Source organism: Manacus candei, unplaced genomic scaffold (genome assembly GCF_025592945.1).
Source record: "Manacus candei isolate 608988 ecotype Guabito, Panama unplaced genomic scaffold, ASM2559294v1 h1tg000077l, whole genome shotgun sequence".
In the NCBI taxonomy this organism is placed as follows: domain Eukaryota; kingdom Metazoa; phylum Chordata; class Aves; order Passeriformes; family Pipridae; genus Manacus; species Manacus candei.
Genome location: NW_026138125.1, coordinates 2,431,417 through 2,445,558, shown reverse-complemented (window position 1 = coordinate 2,445,558; position 14,142 = coordinate 2,431,417). Strand labels below are relative to the sequence as shown.

Genomic DNA, 14,142 nt, shown 5'->3' with positions numbered 1-14,142 from the left:
GCCCCGCACGCGAGCGGCGCGCGCGGCGCCCTCTGCCGGCCGCGCCTGAGGGCTCGGGGCCGGGGGCACGGCCGGGAAAGTTGTGGCTCGGGCTCGGAAGGCGAAGGAGACCGAGTTTTGAGCGCGTTTTGTTAAATACACGGTAGCTCTACGAAATCAGTCGGAACTGGGTTTTGATTTGTGTTATGGATTCCCGGAGCTGCGTTTTCACCGACCACCTCGTCCGTGCAGCGCGGGGGAAGCTTGCAGTGCTTCCATAACAATCCCAGGGAATCACGGAAACAATCAGGTTGGAAAAGACCTCTGGGATCATCGAGTCTGACCTGCGACCGATCATCACCATGGCACTGAGTGCCACGTCCAGTCTTTCCTTAAACACCTCCAGGGATGGTGACACCACCACCTCCCTGGGCAGCCCATTCCCGTTTCTAATCACGCTTTCTGTGAAGAAATCCCTCCTAATGTCCAACCTTAAATTCCCCTGGTGCAGCTTAAGACTGTGCCCTCTTGTCCTACTCCTTGGAGAAGCCCCCAATGCCCACCTGGCTACACCCTCCTTTGGGATAGTTGCAGAGAGCAATAAGGTCACTCCTGAGCCTCCTCTTCTCCAGACCAAGCACCCCCAGCTCCCTCAGCTGCTCCTCACAGGACTCGTGCTCCAGACCCTGCACCAGCTCCGTTGCCCTTCCCTAGACTGTCTCCAGCTCCTCAATGTTCTTCCTGAACCGAGGGGCCCAGAATCGCACAGAGAATCAGTAGCTTTGCCCAAGGAATGCTGGTGCCTTTCACTTACAAACGCATCTAAGTCATATTTTCGGGGATGTAATTAGCACAAGAGATCACCAAACTGGCGGAAGTCCTCCACTAAGGAGGGAATATTTATTGAATCCAGGGAGGATAATGAACCCATCACTTTTTAAATACACAAAGTGGATGATCTCAGTTTACTTTATCTGCCCTATTTAAAATTAAAACTAGGCATTATTCAGCAGAATCTTTTTCTTTGAGACCTACTCATTAAGTTTAGGTGTTATTGAGGAAAAATTAATGCATATATCCAACTCAGCCAGTAATAGGTGACTGGGTGCACAATGAAATTACTACAATATTTATTCCTGCTTTTCGGACTGTTCTAATTTCTGTGTTTTTAAAGAAGGTTCAGTCTCACAGTGGGTTGTGTGTGAAACTAACTATAACTACTGAGAATAGGAAATAACTCCACTGACATAGGACCAGGAGTTGGACCCTTCCAACTCAGATTATTCTATGATTCTATGACTATGATATAAAGCTTGTATAAACAAGTGACAATCAGGCCCTTTAAGACTAATAGATGACCTTTGTGCTCACTCTGTACCCCAGGGATAACCTATTCAGGCTCTGAAAATTAGCTCTCTTGGATATTTGCCATTTAACAAGGACAACATATATAATGTTTAGTGGACATGGTTGCATCACTTATGTTCCTTGGTTTACTTTTTCTTTACCGAAATATTAAATACTGGTAAATCCTCATGCAAGGATTGTTCACATCATCTACAAACTCCAAATGAAACCAGAACTTTGTTGTGCTAGGTGCTATGTAAAAAATCAGTGTTCATACTTCAGAGTCCTTCTACCTTACAAAGGTGAGAGACAGCAGAGCAGAAGTGAAGGCAGAGAAATGTCACGATACTTATCCTAAGGTATGAAATACGGATCAGAGCTTGAAACATGGGTTTCCTGCCACTAGGTTCTGCCCTGCCCATTGCTCTCATGAATTATAAAATCCTAGACATTTGCTGGGGAAGGAGAGTCCCCCAGAGATTGCACTGAAGCTGGTCAGGAATGTTCCAAACTAAGTTTTGTGCGAAAATTTGTCAAAGTGGAAACACTTCCTCAAAGACAATTTGTTTCAAGAAGGTTTTTTTCCCAGACCTCTTTGAGGTCAGAGAGCCCTACCCCAAATGGCCAACAGTGAGTGACAGAGGGCACCCACCCACACTGCACCAGCCCCACCTTCACTGTTCTCTTTTCTTCATTCAAAACTTTTTAAAGGTCTCTTTTTTGTCTGATACAGAATGGAAAACACCTCTTGAAATGTCAGGAGTTTTTCACAAGTGACACTTGGTTTTTTGCTGACTGGCCCTGGACTACATTCTGTTTGCCTCCCCACAGCCCTCGTGTTGTTGCGTGCCAAGAATAGCCACATTTCACCCCTCATGGTTAATCTGGAGTCAAAGCCTCTGGGAAACTGCACTGCTGCAATTTTTAGCTTTATTTGCCAATGTGGAGTTTCCATTAATGCAGCTAATCCAGCATCTGGGTATGGGAGCTTAAAATCGTCCCTGCAGCCCAAGAGTAGCACTGATCAAAAGAAGAGGCAGCACAAGAAAGCAAGAAAAGAGTCCTCACAGTCCTACAGGCAGGTCAGTGCCAGCTCCCTTCATCACAGACATTTTGGCTTTGATTCTCTTCCTTGAGAATTTAGCTTTCCTCAAAATATTCATGGAGGACTATATATACCTGAAGGATGTGTAGGAATATGGGGTGAATATGCAAGAAATACATGAAGTAAATCTGTTTTTCTCGATTTGAGTGGGAAGGCTGAAGGATGAGAACAAGAAGCAGCAACAGGGAAATGAAAGCACAGAGCAGGAAGGAGCTTGGAACTGAGAGTAACCTCTTAAGCCGGGTTTTAGCCCAGATCACTCATTGTTTCTTCATGTTTCTGCTATTGGTGATCCTCCTGTTACATGGATCTCACCTGCTTGGTGGGGCTTAAATTAAAAAAACTGGTAGCCAAGTGCTGTGAGGGCTGGAAGGTTTAAACCAGCGCTTGCTTATCGATGACTGGCTCAGTCTAAGGAGGGAATAACAAAGCCGCTTGAATGACAGCTTGGATCAAGTTCATAATGACCTGGTTTGTACAGGCCAGGTGTTATGTAGATTGGAGCTTGTTATTGTGAAAAATTTTGGCAAAGCTTGCGAGGCAACAGCCAGTTCCAGCAGAGCTGGGCAGAAAGCCACAGACTACAGGCAGGTCCATCTTCAGCAGGATGGGCACAGCAGCCATCTCCTCCTGTACTCCATACCTCAGGGACCTGAACCAACCTGCCTGCACAGCAGCTGGAAAAAAGCTTACACAGGAACAGAGAACAGTTTCAAAACATGGCACTCCAGGCTTAAAAGTGAGGAGGTAAGCTTGCACAAAAACATGGCACCAAGGTTTTGTCATTTTCTTAGGGAGCAAAAATTCAGAGCAAAATTCAGAGCCTCCCACTGCAGCATTAATGGAAAGGGAGCAAACTGTTACAGAATGTTCCTATCAATATATCTTGCATTTTTTAGGTAGTCTCTCATAATAATTTCATAATTCATTTTTTATGTTATTTAAAGTAGTTACAGGAGTAATGCAGATGAGGAGCTGTCGAAATTAGGGCTCACCTATGATTTGTTTCCTCACTCTTCACCGTTAATATGCACATACTATGATTTGTTACTGAAGCCAGTTGGACTTAAATTTTATTCTTGCTTTAGATAGCCATTTTTTTTAAAGAGGAAGACACAAAAAAAGCCCCCAAACAAATTAAGGAAAATGCCTTGGGTGCATTTTTTTTTTAATAATAATTAATGTGAAACTTTCAGGATATCTGGACTCTTTTCACCAATACTCAGCATTTACTCCTGTGCCCAAAGTTAATAAAAGGGAGTGTGTAAATCAGAGCAAAGCCAGTTAGATGAATAGATCAGGTTTCTATTTTTTTAATAATGAAGATTTTGTAAGTGTGGTGGTAGGGATGTTTTTAGGCTGTACCATAACAGCTAGTACAACTGAGGAGAAGGAAAAAAAAAGAAAAGGAAAGGAAAATCTGAACAATGTACTCTTAACCAGGATGTTATAACTGCAGATAAATGACAGCTTTTTCATATGGGAAGTGTGGCGTTTTCACTCTAGTTGTATCAGCTTTCACATTGCACCATGGAAAAGCAGCAGAAAGTCAAGCAGATAATGAAAGCCTGACACAATGGATTTGCAGCCCAAAGGCACAGCTTTAGATAAGTGTTACACACAGGACAGGCACAAAGTAGGAGTGGTTAGCTGGGCTTTAATGCTCCATGGAAAGGTGGATTACGAGGAGTTTTTTGAATCTCTCACTGTTTCAGAACTTACACCAAGGTTTAGAAGTTATTTTTAATAGTCTCTTACAAGCTGTGATCATGAGAAACTGAAAAAAGAAATTATCCTCTCATCCTTAGGGGCAGTGCCTCAGAAATCGATGCTAATGAACAGACTGCAGCACAGGGAAGCTTGCATTTCCCCTGCTGCACCAATTTTGTGCATTCACAAGGGACACTGCAAGTGCCATCATGTGTAATTAGAGCCAGGGGAAGGGGGGAAAAAGGATATCATTCATTCACACTTCTCGTGGTGTCATTTCTTTGTGGCAGATTTAACAGAGATTAAACAGGCATTCAGTTTAATACTAGTCCTATTGAGGATCAAATATAATTTATTTTTAATTATGGATTTATCGAGACACCAGCATAATTGATGGCAGTCCTGTTGTGAACACATCCTTGTGTTATGACTTCTTTAGTAACATAAGAAATGCAGGCAGGATATTCACCTTTACTAACATTCCAGTGAGAGTACACCTCTGTGAGTAGATCCAGCCAGGATCCCAACCCACCACCCATCACTGAGAGCAATATCCCAAATCCCAGCGTGCATCCCTGCCTGACCTGAAATAACTGATGAACCAGGGTTTGAAATCTATCCTCCCTGCAGGGGCTGATCAGCACACCAGCCCCCTCTCATGCACAACCCACCTGTCCCTTCTTATTCTTCTCCACCCAAGTTCTTCTCTTTGTGTCCCACAAATGGTGGCAAGTGTTTCTCAAGGGACACACAGCTCCTCTTTACATGACTTTGTTACACATCCACAGGTAGTGGAGGGTGTAAACTGCAAGTAAGACCTAAATAGCAGTGGAGATTTAACCCCATCACATCTTTGGCATCCAGTGGCTCTCCCGTCACCTTATGGGAACCTCCTGTCCCCACTCCCTACTGTGTGTGTACCATACCACAGGGATTGCATATCACACAGGAGAAAAAAAACCACTCCAGATGCACTTGGAAAGAGTGGATTTGTGTTGGCATCACTGGTTGTTATAAAAGAATTGTAATGCTTTATCATTTAAACTTAAGAACCGGTGTCCTGCATTCCTTCCCCCAAAGGAGGGGTTTAACTATTGGTACTCTAGATCCTTTTGGGACATATCCTCTCTGTGCTAAGACAGCTCCATCAGCAGTTGTGGCTGACCATCAGGAAACATTTCTGTTCAAATTTCAAGATCATGTTTGAGAATGCAGGATCAGACCTTTTAATGCCAATGATGGGTTGAAGAAGGAGGAATATTTACCAAACAATCACTGAATTAAAGCACAGACCAGAACTACTACAAAAGACCAATTATCTTGCTGGCTCAAGCCCCTGGAATTTAAAAATATGACACCCTTGTTAATGTTCAAGGAAACACAACAGTTGTATTCGTGTGTAAGAAAAAGTCCTTTTTAAGCACCATGGCATGAAGGTTAAAGAAAAACATGAATAGGGCGCAGCACTAAGCAATGCATCTGCCACCTATTCACCAGCCATGGCAGGGCAAGAAAAGCTGCAATGGAGGCTCTTCACAAGCTATTAACCTTTCCTGATTGGAGTCTTGCTTTACAGAAAGAGCAGCAAGTGCCTACTCAAAAATGGGCTTCCCTGAAAATAGTAACTGGCAATAATTGAACAGATGGGGAACCTGTCAAGTGTTAAGGGGTTTTTGTCCTGACACGCTACTTATTTAGTAGCAAAAGTGATAATAAGAGATAGAGAAGGTTCAAGGTAGTGACTAATAATTAGATTTGAAATCTGTCAATGACTGTGGAGTGGAAAACTGAAATTCAAGATATGTTCTGATTATTTAGGTTTTGCTTTGGATTTTTTTCCTCTCTATTAGTGCTCCTATCCCACTGCTTTAATTAAGTGTTGAATACAAGGTAAGGGATTTGCTCAGCACAATCAATAATGGCATTCTGATGCTGATGTTGAATTGACTTGCTATTTTTAACACACTGCTTCGTTATTGCCTGTCATCCTTAGTCACGCCTTGGGCTCTGCAGATACAGCCAGCACAGGAGGTTCCCAACAAGGTCTTTGTCTCATGGAGGTTGGATCCTGTCCCATACTTCTGAGGACCCATGGAAGAGGTGAAGGGTCCCTCCAAACATGGCAGTGGGGGGTGAGCACCTTCAGCTGCCTGCAGAACTCTGCTTTGACCCAGCCACGCTCACAACAAACAGCTTTCCCTTACTACCACACTTTACTGGATTTGGCTGCTTTTATCTTGTGAATATTTTACAAAGTCAGGGCACATAAGTACTTCTAACTGTATAAAAAATTCTGCCTTGATAATACTACAGAATCATGGAATCATAGAGTGGTCTGAGTGGAAAGAGACCTTAAAGATCATTTAATCCCAACCCCCTGCCATGGACAGCGACACCTTCCACTAAAACAGGTTGCTCAGAGCTCCATCCAGCCTGCCCTTAAACACTCAACTTGCTACAATTTATTATTTAAATGACATACTATTAAATTCCCAGTTATGTGTGGAAAAACATAACATAAAACAAAAAAGTCTTTGCACTATAAATGGCTGCAATTTTTTAAGACAAAATTCAATTAGAATTACAGAACAGAAATGGGATTAAAGACCGAAGACAAATCCAGCCAACAGCTTAATATTCAGCCACGTTTTTCAGAAGGTTCCTCTGATTTCTCTTGCACTAAAAAGCAGTCATCGCTTCTTGCCTAAAGAACCAAAGATGAGAGGGATATTCAAGTCAGCTAAGAGCCTTCCCTTCATACCAGGTCTCTCTCCTTCTCCAGGGGCTCCCTGATTAATGCCTAAACATCACAGTGCTCTTCAGAATTTGTATGCACCTTGTGTCCCTTTGAAAATCATTTAGAATACCTGATTATACATCCTGTCTGTCTGTACCTGCAAACACAATAAATGCATTATACACAATTTTCCATCACCTTATCAAGCTTTTCATAACTTTCTAAAATTGCACTTTTCTGCAATTTTGAATAGAAAATAACATACTAAATTTAACTAGTTTTCAACAGCAAGGATTCAATTCCACAGGATTCAATTCCAAGGATTCAACTCAAGTATCATCCATATCTACGTAAGTGGGACATACGTAGAAAAGAGCTGAAGTTCCAGAACAGCCACGAAACAAGTTCGAAACTATTTTTGTTGCTTTTTTATTTTTAAGAAGGTTTTTAAAATCATCCCCTACTTTTTTCTTGCTGAGCATTTAAGGATGACAGGGAATTTGTCTGATGCCTCCAGTGAAGCCAGGTGTTGAGGTTCATTTCTCCTCAAGGCTTGCTTACTGTGGACTGCACTTCCCCACCCGGGCTGTCCTCCCACAGAAACACTTTGCAGCCTCCTAACAACATTTAGGACGGAGTTCAGTGTATTTGCTCCTCTTTTTTCCACCACATTTCTCCCATTAAGGCTCCAGATTGATGCCACTTCACAAACCAGGTGATCTGTGAAGCAACTGAGACATTCTCCCACTTTAATAATCCACAAAGCCACCCTGTGCAGCCCACCAGGAGCAGCAGCAGGATGGGGAGTGATGGACCCAAACCCTTCAGGGGGCAGCGTTGCTGCAGAGTGCCTTAATATTGTTAACTGATTAAGGCAACAGTTACCAACTTTAATACTGTTTTCCTCCCTCTGAAATCCTAACCTACTTATTTCTTTCTCTGTTTTCTAGTTATTTCTTTTCCACTTTGGATACATACAGAAAAAGTTGAAACAGTTTACTTGAACCGTGGTCTCACTAACTACTAAGGTTAGTATTTGAGAGACATTTCTGTAACTGTTTTTTGGGTTTTTTTTTTAACAAAAACTATTTGTAAAAGACACGTTGTAGTCCTACAACCTAAGTACAGAGGCTGAAATATCCCTTCTTTCCCTGCAGCCTTGGTTTTCAGCACCCTATCAGATGTACCTACTAAGCAATGTGGGGTGATGTTTTTTCAGATGCCAAGAAACAATACAACTATTTTAGGCAAAAACCTCGTTGCTTCCTAAGGACATAAGTAACTGCTGGTGGAACTCTCTGAACTTTTTATTAGTCTGTGTTGAAGCGCTGCAGGATTAGTTATAATTAACTGTCATCATGTCATTTTCTACCAACCACTCAGATTAAAAAAAAAATGGAAAGAAAAAAACCCCAAGCCCTAGCAGCAACCATGATTAAAATGTCTGTATTTGTTTCCTGTCCCAAACCTCATTTTGAGCTCCCAGAGGTCACAAGCTCTTCTCCACACACCCCTCAGCTTTCACATAGAGACTTGTGCACATTTAAAAATAAGGGTTTTTAACAGCAGCTAAAGAGTCAGTTATACAGAAGGGGTAAGCAGCTTAAGACAAATATTTAATATTAAATAAGTGCTTCCTTACTAAACCATTTACACCCCCTGGTGTAATAGTGTGGTGGGTACTTATTGCTGATTTATTCATTTATATTACTTCAAGGAGCCTGCTGGAACCTGTAGGCACACATTCAAAAATAATTTAAAAGGACATGAATTCATCAGTGAGGCAATGACAACTAATGGTAATTCACCAGTTGGAACCTGTGCTAACCGAAAATAACATAAAACCACCCATAATTTGGGGTTTTCCTAGTCTAACATGGGTCTACAAGCTCTGCAGCAGCATCTTGACAGTCAACAGAACTAGTATGTCCCATGTCTATGACAGATGGTAGCTCTCACCTAACACATCACCTGTGATATGACATTTTGCAGATTACAACTGTCGACAGCAGATAATATAAAGATATACTTAAATGAAGATATTGTGAGTGATCACTAACTGTGAATGCTAAGAGATTAAAAGTTATCACTTTTTTGTACGAGACCCCAAAACTTTAATATTTGCAATTCTCTCATGGAGAGATTTTATTTAATTGGGGTGGAATTGGATGGCATTGCAAAAATGAATGCAATATTAAAGTAATATATTTTATCTACTTTCACCTAAAAATCATTCTCTAACATTCATAATTCAATTATTCTGGGGAATTAGGAGAAGAATGAGCATGTAGGAGGGCGGGGCATCTCCACTGCCCCCAGGCAGACCACTGGTCTGATCCAGTAAGACATCTCTTAAGAACCAGAAAACACAAGCAGATACTACCCCAAGTGAAAAAGATTCGTACTTTTTTCAGAGTTCCAAACTGATGGAGAATTCTCTCTCACTATTTCTGTTCCGTGTGACTCTCAGTGTGAGGTGTAAGGATTTCACTGCCTTGTTTTGGGGGAAGCTCCTACCAGAGCCAAGGTTTCATTTTGCAGTAAGGGCAGGTGAGCCACATCATACACCAGCAACTCCATTTCTCTGTGATCAGCTCTGGGACATGGCTTAATTCCCTCTCCCATTTATGCAGCACAAGCCTTTCCTCACAGCTCAAAGGGCAAAACAGTCGCCTTCTGCAGACTCTCTACAACCTTCTAAAATTCATTGCTGTGAACATTTACACAATTAAATGACGATTTAAACAACATTTAATACAAGATTCCATACAGACATTTTTTAACTGGATGTAAAGAAGTGGGGAAACTGTACATGTGCTCCCTTTTTTTGCTGTACCTGTACACTTATCTTCACTTAGCAGATGAGGTAACACACCTCACTGACTGGGGATCTGCTCTTCTGTAGCTGAATAACATTTGCAACACACATGTTAAGGTAGTTTCTGAACAAAGAGACAAAAAAGTATAGCTGCATCCATTGGGAAAAGCATCTGAAAGGGTGAACCAATGCTGCTGGTGCCAGTCTGCTTTACACCAGGTTGGTAAATCCATGTAAATCCTCATGCACTTCCCAGACATGGAAAGGCACAGCACATCTCTAATACCACATCCCCTGGGTGGGTTGACAGGACAAGGGGGAATGGTTTCAAACTGACAGAGGGCAGGGTTAGACCAGAGATTAGGAAGAAATTCTTCCCTAGGATGGTGGTGAGGCTCTGGCACAGCTGGCCAGAGAAGCTGTGGCTGCCCCATCCTTGGAAGTGTTCAAGGCCAGTTTGGACAGAGCTTGGAGCAACCTGGGCTAGTGGAAGGTGTCCCTGCCCATGGCAGGGGGATTGGAACTAGATGGTCTTTAAAGTCCCTTCCAATCCAAACCATTCTGTGATTCTACAGTTATCATCAGAGGATCTGACTACAGCACTTCAAAGAGGAACACCCAGAACCTGGCTTTTATGCTCAAATCAAAGCTGTAAAAAATTTTATCTATCAGTAGAGAACAGAGTCAATACTACCACTCATTCAAACATGAACAAGAGGAATTTCATGCCTGGAATAAAATAATTGCTCATAAAAATCACCAAAGGAAAACTGACATGGTGGGTTGTTCCCAGCTGTTGTGGAGAAGTATAATGGAGAAATATAATGCCATGGCAGGCATCTTCTGTACATGACTCAATGACTCCATGACTCCCTTAGACCTACTCCTGATCTTCAGAAACCCTTTAAAAACAACTTGCTGTTTCCTGAGGTGTCGATTCAGTCAAAAATTGTTTGTTCGCTGATAACTCCTTTTCCCATTTAACACTTCAGGCTGCCAGCAGCTGCAGGAAGCCCCAACTTGTTTTTATACCTTCAAACTCTCCCAGCTGACAGACAAATTTTAGAGCAGCCTCCCCCTTTCAGTGTCAGCTTTGGTCATCTCTGAAACCCTGTGACCAGTGCTGGGCTCTGACTTGTTTCACCATGGCAAGGGAGTCAGACAGTGATAGCAAACGAGACACTGCACTATTGCACTTGGAAATGGGGGAATCACAACAAGCCACCAACTTCTTTTTCCCTTTGTGTTATTTCCAGATACAATACAATAGTGCCTAAGGAATTTGAAGCTTTTTTCTCTTTAGTTTTGTATCTAGAATTACATGAGCCCAAATCAAAATAAATCAAGGGAAATTCAGTGCTTTCCTAACTCCTACAAAGGGCACCTTGGCTTAAATGGACTGTGGTTTTAAAGAAAATCTGAGACTCGCTGATTTCATTCTTTCGTTTTCAAGAGCAAACACAGTGAGAAGAAAGGGAATAGGAAGAGGAACTCACAAGCTATTCAGTTTACCTTAATCCCCAGGCAGTAGCAGAGTTTCATCTGGAGAGGACCAAAGAAGAAATTTGTTCTGTTAAATGTTACTCTGAATTCATTCATGCTCAGATCGAGTCCATATGATTGCCAGCAAGGGCCCATAATTTGATTGATGCTTTCTCATCCATGCAGAAATCTGAAAAGAATCCTTGTAAATGATTAAATATTTGATTCCAAGCAGCAAAATGAATGAAAGACAAAACCCTACATGGGTTTCTAAATGGCAAGAGCACTGGGTTAGGGCCTGAGGTAGCTGGAAGTCCAGTGCCTTTGCTGAGGAAAGCAGAACAAAGGTAGTTTTAAAGTTTCACTTGTGCTCACAAGCACAGTGGCAGTGAGAAGGCATTTTGACCCCCTGCACAGTAAATTATTTCCAGACCTGACAAGCACCAGAGAACATTTCACAGTCTGGGCTCAGTGCAGCACTGGCTGCAGCAGTCAGTGCACAGGTAAGGACCTCTGCACAGCCAGTGATGAACTCCTGGGTACTGAGAGAGGCAGAAAGGGACCTTAATATGGGGCAGAAACTCATCTCTAGGCTTAGAAACAAGAATTTCAGTGTTTTATTCCTAGTGAGAGCCAAATTCTGAACCAGTGATCAAAGAGGGGTCATTTGCTCATTTGAGGGGTTAGTTGCACCCATGAATTTGAAAGATGGTGGTTATTTAACCAGAGTCTTTTTAAAACCAAATTGAGAAAAGACAGAAAAAATGAAGACTAATGAGACAACTTCAGAAGACCACTTTTTCTACAAATGATTTATTAGAAAAGAAATAACCTGGAAACCAGGATTCACAGTCTCCCAACCAATCATCCATTTCATGTAAAGTTGCTGTCTTAACCTGCCAAAAGAAATCAAGTGTAAAAAAGTAATGAAAGAAATGGCACATTCCTATTGGACTTAAAGATAGTGTTTAGCTTTAAAAGTATAATCTAAAAATAAAGCCTGCTGCTCACTAGTCTCATTGTATACTCAGATTCATTCTTCTTCATTTAATAGGAAATCGATCTAATATCCATTCGGTCTCCAGTAAATCTGTTAGCCAGTGGAAACACACAATTTTAATACTTGTTAAAAGTGTTTCTTTGCAACAAGGAAGGAAAAAACATCTGCCAATTAACTAACATGCACAGTCTGTGTCTTCTTAGATTGGCCTTGTTTCCCCGTTGTCAGCATTGCATAAGTCAAACGTCCTCAGTGTGACGCAAAACCTTTGTTAAAACGAAACCATGGAATCAGGTATACTTACAGGCACAGGCAATGTCAACTGCTGTGCCAAAAGAGACGACACAATTAATGGTCTAATTATAGAATATTTATAAACCTTGCACTAAATCCCATTTTCCCATGCAAGTGATACCTTTGAAGTCTATGTGGCTCAATGATCTGCCCTGCGAGCAGTGGTTGCATCAGGGGTTTAGTTGCAGCGCACCTGGAGGGTGAAGAGGCACCATCCTCTCAAGGGGTAAATGTCAGACATTTATTGGTTGGAATATCAATAATTCTGAGAGCTCTCCCTTGAACTGTGTTCAACACCATCCAAGGACTTCCCCGCAATGCGTAACAGCGACTACGGATTCAGCTCAGCTACAACATCCAGAAACCTTCTTTCCTTCTGTGAAAATGCTTCAATGCCTGCACTTTCTTCCAGAGTTTAAAGTTTAAGGACCTAATCCTGAGGAAGATTGCACAGTGTGCTGGCTGAGTTATATCATACCAGAATTTAAATAATAGAAAAGATATGCTGTAAGAGATTTGTAGGTTGAAGGGGAAAAAAAGCTCCACTTTTTGACAGTGCTATTATTACTGTGCCAAAGGTAGTAGCTCAGACCTGAGCACTGATCCTCAGAGAGCTAACTCTCCTGTTGGCGTTCACTTCATAAATAATCCTGCAGAACAACCAGGCACATCTTGTCCCATAATAACAAAGATGATCCTTCATTTAGATTTCTCCAGGCAGGAAAGAAAGGAGAGAGGAAACCTCATTTATATCAGGTGGTTTCTCTGCTACTCCTCACTCAGGCATGCATTGCTCATTTAAACCTGCAGGAATGCAAACTGAAGGAAGGGCTGAAAACAGAGGGTGCACCTTCCTGCCTGGAAATCTCTCCACATAGACCTGCATCTGTACCAGGCTGTCTGCAGCTTGTCATCCAGGTAAAAGGAATAAAAAAATCATCTTCTTCCCTTCAGACAGTTCTGGAAATGGTCGTGGGTCATATGAAAGAGCCTGACTTCTCAGCTCCCTGACAGAGTGCAAATTCGGCTGCTGTCCTCCACAGAGGAGATAATGTCACAGCAGGACACTCTGGAAAAACTTCTTTTTGCTCCTATGTATTCCCAATTGCATGGATTCTTCTTCTGCAGAGCGTTAGCTCACAAAGACAGGCTGCTCAGCCAGAAAAACCAAAAAGGAACTATGTAACTCAGACTTCCTCCAACTATAGTGATCAATAAGAGCTATCATCCCAAAAGTAGATTTGCACTTAGTAAAAGGTTAACTGGAAAATATAGAGGTTATATCTATATCTGTGCATGCATATAGAGCATGGCCCCAAATTTCCTTATAGTTAATCAGTTTGTTACATTTCAGTCTGTACTGCAACAGTCCACAAATCAAGTGAAGGCCAAGGAGATGGAGAATCCCCCTGACCTCATTGCAGGCTTGGGCAGTGGCAATGGCTCAACAGTCACATCCCAATAAAACAAAAGCAGGAATGGCCAGAAATGGACTTCCCCAGCTTGACACTTGTCTTCTGATCACATCCAAGGGAAAACATTATTTCTATTCATTTTATGAGAGTTTCCACTTCAGCACTTTACTTGAAGGTAAAGTCACGTTGGGGTGATAACATTTTTCTCTGAAGTATCTCTCTTGTAAAGTGAGCTTTACAGGGAGTTCAGATATT

The 14,142-nt window shown here is 42.0% G+C and overlaps 1 protein-coding gene across 1 annotated transcript in view; it reads right to left on the bottom strand.

Annotated features, from left to right (window-relative positions):
- THSD7B (thrombospondin type 1 domain containing 7B) overlaps positions 1-14,142 on the bottom strand; it is a 512,613-nt gene that overhangs the window by 316,234 nt on the left and 182,237 nt on the right. Inside the window, exon 6 of the mRNA XM_051810239.1 lies at positions 11,209-12,074. The gene's annotated coding sequence lies outside the window, so the exon portion shown is untranslated. The remainder of the gene's footprint in view (positions 1-11,208; positions 12,075-14,142) is intronic.